Source organism: Tachysurus fulvidraco, chromosome 6 (assembly GCF_022655615.1).
Source record: "Tachysurus fulvidraco isolate hzauxx_2018 chromosome 6, HZAU_PFXX_2.0, whole genome shotgun sequence".
Lineage (NCBI taxonomy): Eukaryota > Metazoa > Chordata > Actinopteri > Siluriformes > Bagridae > Tachysurus > Tachysurus fulvidraco.
The window spans coordinates 31,345,669-31,361,297 of NC_062523.1; positions in this window are offsets into that span (position 1 = coordinate 31,345,669).

Here is a 15,629-nt window from a genome sequence, read left to right on the forward strand (position 1 = left end):
TGTGGAGTTTGCATGTTCTCCCCGTGCCTCGGGGGTTTCCTCCGGGTACTCCGGTTTCCTCCCCCGGTCCAAAGACATGCATGGTAGGTTGATTGGCATCTCTGGGAAATTGTCCGTAGTGTGAGTGTGTGTGTGAGTGAATGAGAGTGTGTGTGTGCCCTGTGATGGGTTGGCACTCCGTCCAGGGTGTATCCTGCCTCGATGCCCGATGACGCCTGAGATAGGCACAGGCTCCCCATGGCCCGAGAAGTTCGGATATAAGCGGTAGGGAATGAATGAATGAAGGAATGAATGAATGCATGTCTGTATGTAAGCCGTAGGAGATGAATGAATGATTTAAACCAGTGACAGTAATTCTTATTGTCAGCTGTCAATCACAGCAGGTGGAATTCAATAGCATTCCAATTCTAGCACAGAGTGACAGTGAAATAGTAGCAGCATAGACGGCATAAATCTCATTTATTATTGAATTACCGAGTAATATTTCAGAGATGTCTTGGTTGAGCAGAATGAATTAATAATGTCAAGTCAAAGAGTTTTCCAATGGAGCAACACTGTTAAATATGCATGTCAATCAAAGGAGAGCAAAAAAAAAAGAACTTCTCTGTCAAAATTAACACTGATGTGATGTGATGATCTGGACGTTGTTCAAAAACATCATCCAAAAGCAAATGTCAGGTGATAAGCAAACAGCGTCACAGAAAACAACATAACAGAAAAAAAACACAGCTTGGTTAGTTCAGGTTAATGACAGTGAGTAAATGTTGTTCAGAGGTTGTGTTCAGAGGTTTGGGATTAGTACTCAAGTTACTCAGGGAACGTTAGAAGGCCCATAGTTGTTGGGGAACATAGTTGTCCTGGGTGTCCATGTTTGTAGGGTTAGGTTAGGGTTAGGTTTAGGGTTAGTGTGTCTGCAGTGTGTCCTGGGTAGGATGGAGGAGTTGACCAGACTAACTCAGGAGCATGGTTCCTCCCTAAGAGTCTACATCCAGGATCCAGCACTGTTATAGTGTGAAAATGTAACTTAATAAATACGTCATATTCGTAATATTTAATTTCAACAGTAAAGTACAATCCATAAAGAATCGTATGGTTTATGGTATATGGAGCTTTTCAGAGGTCACATCTGTATTATTCATGTCTATGTTATGAAATCATTTCAGATGGATTTCACAGAGATTTAAAAAAAAATCTGGTGCTTTTCTCGGTCTGATGTTGACGAGACTTTGGCCTTAAGAATCTAGAATAGATTATATTCAGTAGATTAATGAATATTTGAATTTGTACAACACGTTTCTTTGAAGATAATAAAATAAGACAGGATAGAAAAAAAAGATCCATCCATCTATCTTCTACCGCTTATCCGGGGCCGGGTCACGGGGCAGCAGTCTAAGCAGGGATGCCCAGACTTCCCTCTCCCCAGACCCTTCTTCCAGCTCTTCTGGGGGAATACCGAGGCGTTCCCAGGCCAGCCAAGAGACATAGTCCCTCCAGTGTGTCCTAGGTCTTCCCCGGGGCCTCCTCCCGGTTGCACATGCCCAGAACACCTCCACAGGGAGGCGTCCAGGAGGCATCCGGAACAGATGCCCGAGCCACCTCAGCTGACTCCTCTCGATGCTCTACTCCGAGCTCCTCCCGAGTGACCGAGCTCCTCACCCTATCTCTAAAGTATTGCCCAGCCACCCTGCGGAGGAAACTCATTTCGGCCGCCTGTATCCGGGATCTCGTCCTTTCGGTCGTGACCCAAAGCTCATGACCATAGGTGAGGGTAGGAACGTAGATCGACCGGTAAATAGAGAGCTTCATCTTGCAGCTCAGCTCTCTCTTCACCACAACAGACCGGTATATCGACCGCATCACTGCAGAAGATACACCGATCCGCCTGTCGATCTCCCGCTGTCCTTCCCTCACTCGTGAACAGATAAATGATAGAAAATATGACCTCTAAAATTCATGCAAGAACAGAAAGACACTCACATTGCTTATGTTTAATGGAACGAAAGATAACGCCAGATAAATACGCTGCTATAGACCGAAGCTCTGTCTGAAATAATGCCTTAAAATTCTTTATTTTTGGGGTCTGCTAAATCAGAGTGCTGTCTGAAAGCGTAATGGAGAATTCTACAGTACTTTAATCTCACAATCCACTACAATAGGTACAGTACAACCTTAATGGCCATGTAATACCCAAAAAAAAAAAAAAAACCCTCTAGAAATACAGCTAGTTACTATGGCAACGCCCCTTCATAGTTCTCCTCCAACTTTTTACAAATCAAAGGAACAGATTGTTTTGTGAATTCGTTTCCATAGCGTTCAGTTCATACTCGGCTCGGTTACTTTATGAAGCTCGGGTCTGATGATTATGTGCATAGCGAGCGATATATAATGTACATATTTATGAGATGAACAAAGATTGTTGTTGCAGATTGATGATGTTTGTAATGGAGTGTTGGAAAGTTCATCGTGTTCCGGCGTAACAAACAGATCCGGTTACGATGATGTGCTTTAAAACTGCTTTTTTTTAAAAAACATAAACAAAAGAGCACACGGTGAAAGTTATATATAGGAGATAAATTAGGTCAGCACCAGCCTCTCGTTATCCGCCTCTCGTTATCCGCCTTCCGCGGCGACATCGGCTCGTTCTCATAAGACGTTATTTACTTTATCAGACAGAGTTGTGCCCTGAGTTATGGCTCAGTCTTTTTTTTTAATCCTGTCTTTAATTAGAAGTCTAACACTAGGACCTAAGAATAAGTTTAATAATATCTTTAATATATGTGTCAGTTATTACTGAAATATACTGCAAAATAAATCTGAATGAAAAAATAATTGTATTCTTATAGAAGGCAGACCATCTTAACAGACTATGAGCTCTTATAAGTATGATGGCATGATTATGGAGTTCTAGCATCTTGAGCACTAATCAACTATCGAGTGTGCCTTCTCACACGTTTGCCTCACACCTCCAGGGTTAGGGGTTCAATTACGATCTCACGTTTGTGTGTGTGAAGACTGCATCTCTGTGTTTTGGAGGTTTTCTCCTGGTACTCTGGCTTCAGTCAGTCCGAAGACTTCGCTATCGGCTGATTAGCGTCTCTAAATCGTCTGAAGTGTGTGTGTGTGAAAGTGACGTGACATACGGTGTAATTACGGTGACCCATACTCTGCATTTAACCCATCCAAAGTGCACACACAGCAGTGAACACACACACACACACACCGTGAACACACACACAGCAGTGAACACACACACACACCGTGAACACACACACAGCAGTGAACACACACAGCAGTGAACACACACACACACACCATGAACACACACACAGCAGTGAACACACACACAGCAGTGAACACACACACAGCAGTGAACACACACACACACACAGTGAACACACACACAGCAGTGAACACACACACACACAGACACACAGCAGTGAACACACACACACACACACACACACACACACACACACACAGCAGTGAACACAAAAACACCGTGAACACACACACACACACACACACACAGCAGTGAACACACAAACACCGTGAACACACACACACACACACACACACACTCGGAGCAGTGGGCAGCCATTTATGCTGCGGCGCCTGGGGAGCAGTTTGGGGGGTTCGGTGCCTTGCTCAAGGGCACCTCAGTCGTGGTATTGCTGGCACAAGACTCGAACCCACAACCTTAGGGTTAAAAGTCAGACTCTCTAACCATTAGGTCATGACTTCCCCCGTGTGTTCGTGTGTGTGTGTGTGTGTGTGTGTGTGTGTGTGTGTGTGTGTGTGTGTAATTGTGCTCTGTAATGGGTCAGGCTCCACTGCAGTACCTTGATCTCTAGGTTCTCTGTGACCCTGTGTATGATAAATGGAACAAAAAAACATGGACGGATGGAGGAAAGACTGCAGCCATTATGGCTCTTTGTGGATAAGACTTAAGAGCCCTAGTGTTATAGCATATATAAGTTATATGTTCACATAAACCGTAAAAGCAAATGAATTTATTCCTAAGGAATAGCAGAGAAGAGATTAATCCAGAAATGCCACACTAAATTAAACAGCTGATTTCTGGGGCAGACTTTGTGTGTGTTCCCTGTTGAAATACAGCATTAGGCCACTTTGTCCCTTGCGAATGTTCCAACAGTAAATATATACGATACTGTTGACACCGATCCTTCCCCATGTATGACCATGACACACTCGTGCACTCTCTAAAATATTCTTTCATCATCATTCAACAATACAGAAAAAAGTCACTGATATTATTGTAGACAGGAAAGAAAACGTACGATCAGCACCTCAGTAATAATGTTTCCTGCGCTGTCGATGTGGGAGAAGAAGGAATCTAGTTTCCAGTGAGACATTACAGTACATTTACACTAATATGGAAAAACTAACTTTTTTTATTATGTGTTAATCTGTATGATCTGTGTGAAGATAATTTTATTGTGCACGTAAAAAGTATGTAAAAAGTTTAGATTTGTCTATGTTTTGCTTAAAGGAAGACGCAAAGGCTAAATCCCAGCTCTGTGAATAAACAGTCATGATAATATGAACCCTAGAATTAGCCAAGCATTCTGTACAGTCTATAAAAACAGTGTAATTAAAATGCTATAAGGGCCATATGTAGCTTCTCTAGGTAACAAACATCTGACATACAGACATGCATTCATTCATTCATTCACTCACTCATCTCCTACCGCTTATCCGAACTTCTCGGGTCACGGGGAGCCTGTGCCTATCTCAGGCGTCATCGGGCATCGAGGCAGGATACACCCTGGACGGAGTGCCAACCCATCACAGGGCACACACACACTCTCATTCACTCACACACACTCACACACTACGGACAATTGGAGGTGTGAGGCGAACGTGCTAACCACTAAGCCACCGTGCCGCCCACATACAGACATATACAGTATTAATATATTGTATTATCACTTATTGGTTAGTCAATGATTTATTATTACTGACTTATTTATTATTAACTCATAATAATAAGTTTATAAAATGAGTTTATAATTATAATTAGACTTTAAATGTCATTCTCCAGGTCCAGCCACTAACACGAACATGTTAGAGGACACTTACTCTAGTAGACTTCAATTCAATAGACATTTCCATCCAAAGACATTAAAAAAAATCTGAAACAAATTGTGAGGTAACTTTTTTTTACCGATTTGAAGGTCATAGAAGGTCCGATGTCAGATTATCCGTGATACAATGTAATAATTAGACAACTTAAAAGCACCGAGCCAGTAGAACCCTAACCCTAACCCTAACACTGTTAATGAAAATTGATCAGCGATCAGATTAGATGGTGAGGAAACTCCTCATAGACTCTAAAGGTGAACGTGTGTGATGCAACATGACCCTGAGAAGATTAGTTAGCTGAAATAAAACTACACGAAAGAAATCCTCATGTGTACGCTGAACAAAGTGCTTTTGAGGTGTTTGCTAAAGATGGGAAGGTCGCGAAGAAAAATAAAGCATGCTACCTCAGGCATGAATAATTCCTGGTGCCCCACATGTCCTCTGTGTCTCTCTGCAGAGAGACATTTAACCTAAGCTAAGGCTTTGGCACAGTAGTGATGATCCACCAAACAGCATGACTGAGCTTTCTACATGCTTGGTGTTATTGCCACACTGCCACAGTTAGTGAGCAAAGACAATTCTGCAAAAATCACCATACAGACACACCGTCATCTGTTAACGCATTAAAAATGAACTACTGGAATGCGAATTTAAGGTACAGTTGTGTGGGTCAACATGATATTAACAACAGACAGAATCCGGGACATTTCCTTAAGGGGATAAGACCGAGCTGAAGAATGTTGCATGATATGACCGAGCTGAAGAGCGCAATCATGACAGCTTTGTGGTGCAGGTTCATTCGTTCATCTTCTACCGCTTATCCGAACTTCTCGGGTCACGGGGAGCCTGTGCCTATCTCAGGCGTCATTGGGCATCGAGGCAGGATACACCCTGGACGGAGTGCCAACCCATCACAGGGCACACACACACTCTCATTCACTCACACACACACTCACACACACTACGGATAATTTTCCAGAGATGCAAATCAACCTACCATGCATGTCTTTGGACCGGGGGAGGAAACCGGAGTACCCGGAGGAAACCCCCGAGGCACGGGGAGAACATGCAAACTCAACCCTGGAGGTGTGAGGCAAACGTGCTAACCACTAAGCCACCGTGTCCCCCTGTGGTGCAGGTTATTAATAAATAACTGCAAAATCTGGAATGTCATTTTTTATAGTGTGCTAATAAACCATGACTAGTGCCATAAACACTAACCCTAACCCTAACCCTAACCCTCAGTTTAACTAGTAGACCTGGCTGACAATATATTTATATAATATATAGTATATTTCCTTTGGGATCTAGTATCTAGTGTAAGAAATTACAGAAAATTCCACTCCAAGGTAAACATCTAAAAGAGCTCATTCCTATGAAGTATCATAAGGTAATACGTTTAGGACTCTAAACATATAAACTTGATTCAATTATAAATATGGGGACGGCAGCAGGACATCAAGGATCACCACGAACAAAGGGTCTACATGACTGCGATTACCATTTAAAGTGACCACTTGGGTGATAACAATTATAACAATAGCAAGACAAGGTGTACGTGCCCATGATTAACATTTAAAGCCATCAGCTAGACAACAAGGTGTAGCCCAGCCATTTGGGAGACATTCAGTTCTGACACTCAAAACAGAACCTCATTTAAATGACCAAAAGGGAAAACTGTATATAAGGCTTGAGCAGGATTTGCTCGGGGTTCTTATTGACTCCGACGAACCCAAAGTACGCCATGTGTTTTGTCACTGCTTTGCTGGGATAAACTTCTTGTTCTTCATTAAGATCTTCATCATCATCGTCTTATTTTTACACGACACATTTTTTATTTATTACACTAGTATCTATCTATCTATCTATCTATCTATCTATCTATCTATCTATCTATCTATCTATCTATCTGTCTATCTATCTGTCTATCTATCTGTCTGTCTGTCTGTCTGTCTATCTATCATCTATCTGTCTATCTGTCTGTCTGTCTGTCTGTCTGTCTATCTATCTATCTATCTATCTATCTATCTATCTATCTATCTATCTATCTATCTGTCTGTCTGTCTGTCTGTCTGTCTGTCTGTCTATCTTTATATAATATATAGTATATTTCCTTTGGGATCTAGTATCTAGTAAGCATCTATCTAGCATCTATCTATCTGTCTGTCTGTCTGTCTGTCTGTCTGTCTGTCTGTCTGTCTGTCTGCTGTCTGTCTGTCTGTCTGTCCAGCAAATCCACAACATATATCTATGGGTTATTTTTCAGTTTGTATGAAGTGTTATAAAGCTTAAGGATGAGGATTAGGACGGAGCTCATGGACAGAGCTCATATCTTTATTAATATGATGTTCAACAAAATGAAAACAAAGTTCCAGCAAATGAACACAAAGTAGGGGCAATAAAGTGCAGCCAAATGCCCCAGCAGAACTGCACAAAGACACAGAGATACCACACAACACTCTGCACAAACAGCAAGACTAACGATTATAATGAGAACTGTACATTTTCCTTAATGACTCGGCCTAGTTTACAAACGTCCCACAGAAATAACTAAAGTACTAAAGCTTCTAAATGAATTGTTTTTATTACGTTTGTTTCTCAGATCTTTAGGAGAACGACCCATCCTTAAAAAAACCTTGTGGAAAAAGAATTGTTTATGCTGCAGAACGTTCGGCGTCTCCGGCGTCAGCACTTCGTCACTCGTCTTTTTCTGATGCTGTAAAGAGTTTTTGCTTCGGACATTTTTGTCGGTTCATAGCTTTTACAATTTAAATTACATCAGGAACTGACTTGTGTTGTGGCTGTTATTATTATTAAATATAATCTCATTTAAATAGAAATGATGAATAAATTGTTGAGGTGTAAGCAAAATAAAGTGCGTTGGGATGTTAGAAGAAAATAATCCACTTTGGTGTGAAATCTGATTCACAGAGGTTACGTTTGATTCAACATAGTTTACCTTTAATTATTCATTCATTCATCTTCTACCGCTTATCCGAACTTCTCGGGTCACGGGGAGCCTGTGCCTATCTCAGGCGTCATCGGGCATCGAGGCAGGATACACCCTGGACGGAGTGCCAACCCATCACAGGGCACACACACACTCTCATTCACTCACACACACACACACTCTCATTCACTCACACACACACACACACACTACGGACAATTTTCCAGAGATGCCAATCAACCTACCATGCATGTCTTTGGACCGGGGGAGGAAACCAGAGTACCCGGAGGAAACCCCCGAGGCACGGGGAGAACATGCAAACTCCACACACACAAGGTGGAGGCGGGAATCGAACCCCCGACCCTGTAGGTGTGAGGTGAACGTGCTAACCACTAAGCCACCGTGCACCCCTTTAATTATTCATTAAATTAATTATAACATCAATATGCAGTCTGAATATCTGACTGAATTGGAGCAGAATTGAGCTCAGGGCGAGAGTGAATGCAGTGATAGTGAGAATAGATCAGATAAGCTTAAGCTCTGAATGTATTAACTGTGCTGTAAACAACCGCAGGACAAATTTCAAGAAGAACGTCGTCGTGTTTCCAACACTGTACTGTATCATGTATTTCTGCTCATTTAGCATCAGCAATTTGTCACTACAAAGACTTCAAAGTGATAATCGAACATATGCTGACTGCTGATATTCCCTCTTCATCTCCGCTCGAATCAGTTCAAAAGGCAGAAGAAAGTGATAACAATAAAGGACAGTGAATACTGCGAGCTAAACACAACAGAGCAGTGGTGTAACCTTCACTTCCTCCTCAGCCATTGGATGGATTTTGCAATAAACGATTAAGCTTTTAAAGAAATCAATCCCCATAGTGTGAGATGGCCTAAAATCTCCATTTTCTCAATTACTGGATGTGAAGGAAGCCGACGTAGAAAGAGAAACATTTCTTTCCAAAGATTTCATGGTCCGATACCTTCCCGTAGACTCGTATCGTCTGTAAAATGAGCGGTTGTGGCTGAAAACTGTCATTATCTGAAAGAATAGTGTAAGAAATGGCTTTAATAAATACTTCCAGCTGAAACAGTGGTTGTGGAGAAACATGTGACTCTAATAGAAACATCTCTATCTACTTTTTTATCTCCTGCAGTTGAATGGTAGAGTTCAGTACCGCAGCACCGACAGTTACTGGCACCGATTTTAGTTGTAGCACATGTGGATGATGGTGTTAATGATTCCATAGGAGCTGCTGGTTATACATGGAAAACCCTATAGTGAGAACTGACAGTGTGACATGAAGCAGGTTCAGTTATAACAGAACGGTCAAATGAAGAAGATCATGAGTCAAGAAACAACCATATAGAACTGGTGAAGTTTACAGTAAAATGTAATAACCTCCCTAAGGACCGGGGTGCTACATCTAAAGAGCGTTTTCTGTGATGCGATATCTACCCGAGGGTAAAAACACCAGGTCTAAATGCCCTCCGAAACGTTTTGGAGACGGATATAAACCCGATGGTACAAACCCCTTCAGGAGGTGGTCTGGGACGGGTTTCAGATGAAACTGGACAGGTGTAAATGTATGTGGTTGTTCGAGCCACATACGTCAGCGCTAAACTCCTCCCAAACGGAACTACGTCACTCACAGGTGATCTTTCACCCAGGCGTCTCGTCGGTCTTAAAACGCGCTGCTGCCGCCAGCAAAAACGCAGCAAACAGTAAACGCTGTTTTTTGTAGCATAAACGTCGTAACCGGTTTTTACGTCTTCTTTTTGATCGCGTTCTGAAAACCACAGACAACAAAGTGTGTTCTGTTACAATTACCCCGGAAATGAGGGCAAATATATTAGCATTTTGGGCGGGAGTAGAAAGATCGGATCGATATCAGATTCGCCGAGACGCGTTTATGTGGTCTGATGTAAATGGGACAGTTTTAACAAATCAGACGGCTATCGGATCAGAGACAACACACGAAGTGACCGGGTGTAAAAAGGTCCTAACAGAAAGCTGGAAAAGAAAACACAGAACGAATTACACAAGACCAAGAAAAAATATTTTACGATTTAACACAATTTTAAAAATTCATTTTATTTTGCATCATTTTGGTATCATGGTGCCACTGCATAAAACTGGATGAAGTACAACAACGCCACGCTGCAATGAATTGTTCTTATTACGCAACTATAGAATTGGAAACGCAGACATTACGAGCTGTTCTGCGTAAACTCAGGTCACATTTCTAGAAAATAAAGATTCTATTTTGTTTTTCTGTTTGATATTCAAAACAGGGGGGACACGGTGTCTTAGCGGTTAGCACGTTCGCCTCACACCTCCAGGGTCGGGGGTTCGATTCCCGCCTCCACCTTGTGTGTGTGGAGTTTGCATGTTCTCCCCGTGCCTCGGGGGTTTCCTCCGGGTACTCCGGTTTCCTCCCCCGGTCCAAAGACATGCATGGTAGGTTGATTGGCATCTCTGGAAAATTGTCCGTTGTGTGTGTGTGAGTGTGTGTGAGTGAATGAGAGTGTGTGTGTGCCCTGTGATGGGTTGGCACTCCGTCCAGGGTGTATCCTGCCTCGATGCCCGATGACGCCTGAGATAGGCACAGGCTCCCCGTGACCCGAGGTAGTTCGTCGAAAATGAATGAATATTCAAAACTTTTAATATGACAATCCTATCTTTAAGTAAACATATAATCTCTTTTTTCTCTTTGTTTTGGTTTAATCTAAATGATTACAAAAGTTCCACCTTAGATGGTTCTTGAACTTGCAGCAAACCTCAGACCTCGAGTAAATCCAGACCAAACAACAGGAGATCTTTGCTGGGAAACAATACGTTCCAAAAGCCGTCTATAGTCTACAGGCTTCATCTTAATTTAATCAGCTTCTGATACAAAATGTGCTGACGTGAACTCGGTATACACGGAAAAGGTAAACGTACGTTTATAGAACTGCTGTGTGAACACTGTGTGATGCTGAATGTGCTTTTTGTCTTAAGATGTGCACGGCTTTGCATTCTGTTAGCGGGGCTTAAGGTTAAACTTTACCAGAACTTTTCAATTACTGTAAACTGTCAAAAAAAAAAAGCTTAATGACACAAACAGAGCATCTTTCATGGTTACAAAGATTTATTTTTTTATTCTATATTTAAAAAAGCAAATAGGGAAAAAGATTTGATTGTGAAATATTGTGTTCGAATCAAACTCATGCATCACATAGGTCTGGATTTTCTGTAATATACTGAAGAGCAACATACAGATGATGAAGAGCAGCCTGCTTTAAGGAAACCATCGTACATCTTCTGAAACCTACGAGAGTGATGACGTATCGTATGTAACGGCGATGACTGTTAGTGTGATAAGAGGTGAGTCCATACAATTTGTTCTCACAGCCATTAGGAAGAGAACAGTGACACAACAAAAGCTATTCTGAGATCTGACAGAATGAAAATGGGTCTCATCAGATGCAAGTGTTCTGTTCTAAGAAAGGCAGTTTCTGCACTGTGAAGTTCCGATGACTTATTAGGTTAAAATACATTGGCAATTCGATTGGCAAGAACATGCTGAAGATGAGGACGCAGACCAGATTTTGAGTGACTTTAATATAATTTTGTCGGAAGGGGGGGATGTGATCATGGGAAAATCAGAAGTAAAATTAAACAGGGGAAAAGTTTCGAAACAGAGTTACAAAACATAAGAAATATAGTGCAAATATTAATATACAAAAAATTAAGATTAAAGGGGGGCACGGTGGCTTAGCGGTTAGCACGTTCGCCTCACACCTCCCTGGTTGGGGGTTCGATTCCCACCTCTGCCTTGTGTGTGTGGGAGTTTGCATGTTCTCCCTGTGCCTCGGGGGTTTCCTCCGGGTACTCCGGTTTCCTCCCCCCGGTCCAAAGACATGCATGGTAGGTTGATTGGCATCTCTGGAAAATTGTCCTGTGTGAGTGAATGAGAGTGTGTGTGCGCCCTGTGATGGGTTGGCACTCCGTCCAGGGTGTATCCTGCCTCGATGCCCGATGACGCCTGAGATAGGCACAGGCTCCCCGTGACCCGAGAAGTTCGGATAAGCGGTAGAAGATGAATGAGTGTTAGACTGATATTTAAATGTGTTTGTATTTATTCCTAATACACAAGCCTGAGGTGACTGTGATGAAGAAAAACCCCCTTAGATGGAAGAGGAAGAAGCCTTGAGAGGAACTTCATCCTTATTTGGGTGACACTGGAGGATGTGATTATAAAATGTTATATAGTGTTATTATTATAATAATGTCCTTTTTTATTACAGTTCTATTCGTGTGTTGATTAGGAGTTTGTTGTCCTCAAAGACCACATGGAGTTGGCATCTCCTCTGAATGTCTGAATCTTCATGAAGCAAGACACAACTGGAGCTGGAACATCTCAAAAGAGAAGCTTCTGATCATGAACAAATGTGCTGGAATTAATGTAGAACATACAGAACGTGTGAATGTTATCTCCAAGTGGCAGGTTTGTTCTGTTGATGTTGGCCGATTGAATATTGGATAAACGACTGGATGGTTGGATTGCAGACTGAAAAATCTGCAGTGCCTGAAAAATCCAAGCCTTTGTCATTTTTTGCTTTGTCAGGAAACATGAGCACATTGTCCTGAGTTTCTAGTTCTTTTCCTGTTACATTGCAGCACCATTTACCTCCGATTGTGTTCATTGTGTACTAACCTGAAAAGGTTAAAGAAAACATTTTACTCCACACTTCTGTGAGTCAGTGAGAAGAAATCGATGCAATCTGTCAACAAATTATTAAGCCTTGTGTTATATTGTAACTCAGCTGATTAAAGTGCGAGCTGTCTTGAGGATTTCTGGTGACAGGACACATTTCTAACATTCATTCATTCATCTTCTACCGCTTATCCGAACTTCTCGGGTCATGGGGAGCCTGTGTCTATCTCAGGCGTCATCGGGCATCGAGGCAGGATACACCCTGGACGGAGTGCCAACCCATCACAGGGCACACACACACACTCTCATTCACACACACACTCACACACTATGGACAATTTTCCAGAGATGCCAATCAACCTACCATGCATGTCTTTGGACCGGGGGAGGAAACCGGAGTACCCGGAGGAATACACACACACAAGGCAGAGACGGGAATCGAACCCCCGACCCTGGAGGTGTGAGGCGAACGTGATTACCACTAAGCCATCGTGCCCCCGAGAACCTCATTGATGCAGTAAATTCATACAGAATCTTTTTTCTCTTGGAATTAAACTTGAATTTAGACCCGATTTTCTGTAATGTTTTCCCTTTTGAGGTGTCTTTTATGTTCTCTTATGAATCAGTAATAGAATTTGGAGCCCCTCATCATCTCAGATCTTGTTTGTCTTCCTGACCGCTTCCCTCTGGTCCCAGTACAAATCCAGTGCCAGTTTGCATCGCACAGGGATTTTTTTTCTGGACCAAATCCAAGTTGATATTGAATAATTTGGATGGCTGCACTCATCACAAAAGCAAAGTGTCCTCTGGGAGCTTGGAGAAGCATATTTTTTCCCCCATGTCACTGCAATTGTTTATCTCTTCTTTAATTGCTTTAACAGATGGATATAATTATGTCCCCTGCGACGTTGAGGCTCCTCGGATGGAGCAACCTTTCACTAGGGTGACCGACTGCATTTCGTTCACATACGCAAAAAAAAAAAAAAGGGAAAAAGTGACTGGAGCTTTTTTGACAGGTTTTAGATTAAAGGTTAAAGATTCAGATGAAAAATAAGATATCCACAGATTTATAGGATTGTGCAAGAAGCAACAAAACATGAAGGCAGTAATCAATGTGAGAGTACTGATAAACAAAGCAACAAACGAAAGCAATAAAAACGCCAGTTCCACTAATTTATCCATGTTTATTTTAACTGTCTTTTGAGTTATTTTTGTGCTAAAGAAATGAAGATGTGTTAGAACTCATCTGCTGCATTCATTCATTCATTCATTCATCTTCTACCGCTTATCCGAACTTCTCGGGTCACGGGGAGCCTGTGCCTATCTCAGGCGTCATCGGGCATCGAGGCAGGATACACCCTGGACAGAGTGCCAACCCATCACAGGGCACACACACACTCACACACTCATACACACACACTCACACACTACGGACAATTTTCCAGAGATGCCAATCAACCTACCATGCATGTCTTTGGACCGGTGGAGGAAACCGGAGTACCCGGAGGAAACCCCCGAGGCACGGGGAGAACATGCAAACTCCACACACACAAGGCTGAGGCGGGAATCGAACCCCCGACCCTGTAGGTGTGAGGCGAACGTGCTAACCACTAAGACACCGTGCCCCCCACATGTGCTGTTTCAGAGTAATTTTCATTCACTAGTTCCTGTCATGTGTGCAGCATCGACCTTTTTACATCAGGCATTGCTTACCAAAGCATGTAATGTACTTCATATGAGAACTGATCGGTAATAAATAGAGCCTTAAGCATAGAATAGAAGTCATGCACATGCTTGATAGAGATCATTAACTGTGAATGAACTAAGATTGTAGCTTCCATGATTCCATATTAAGGGTTAACAAAGCTCTGAGCTCCATAGAACAGCATGCAGGATCTGGATCACAGGGAAGTGCAGGAGAGGTTGTTTTTATTCCTTAACAAATACTTTTTTCCTGCAGCAAAATTCTGCAGATACTCAAATTGTTATGTTAGTAACTTGGATGAAACATACTTCAGGTTGAAATCCATATAATTGAGTTCTTTAGCTGCTGCCATGTCCTGGGGGTTTGCTTGGTTTTTTTTCTCCTTCAGTTATTGCTTGCATGTGACTTATAACTTTACAATTGTCAGCAATTTCTATACAGCGTGATAGATTAGACATGTTTTATTTTGCTATAAGAGCATTTTTCTCTTTTCAGCCTCATGATTTAGATTCTAATTATGTTAAAGTTACAACATTTCTCCCCCAATTAGAAATGTCCTCTACCTATATTTGCACATTAAGACAATTTGTGATAGTGTCTTTGAATGAAATGTACAGTACACATCTACTGTCGTGCAACGGTGCGGCCATGCATGGAGTAGGAATATCATTTAGGGATGTAGCGTAAAGTGAGAGTGCAGTGAAGTTTGGAAAGCACCGAGACATCGGTCACACCATTAAAGCTAGTTGTGTATTTAAGTGACAAATATATTCAGTTGCTCTATTAAGCCCCAGACAGGATGGCAAAGCAGTGCAGTGGATTCACTGCTCCATGCAGCCATGACTGAGATGCAGACTTCTGCTTTCTAATGCAGCAATTTTTGGTCTGTTGTAGGCTGTTATTGTTTATTTGGCATCTGTGGGCTTGCATGTGAATGGCTGATGTAATGTGTTTGGAGGTTCTCAATGCATTAAGTCACTGTGTGAGTTGGCTTTCAGTATAAATGTGTACTGTGTGTAAGGTGAAAAAATTCTGAATCTTTGCATACGACTAATGAAAAAAGGTCCTTTAGTCCTTTCAATCCTATGGAATGGAAACGAGAAGATAGAAGCACACGATTCAAACTCCAGATACATGACTGAGCACTGCACTCTAGTGGACACTCTTA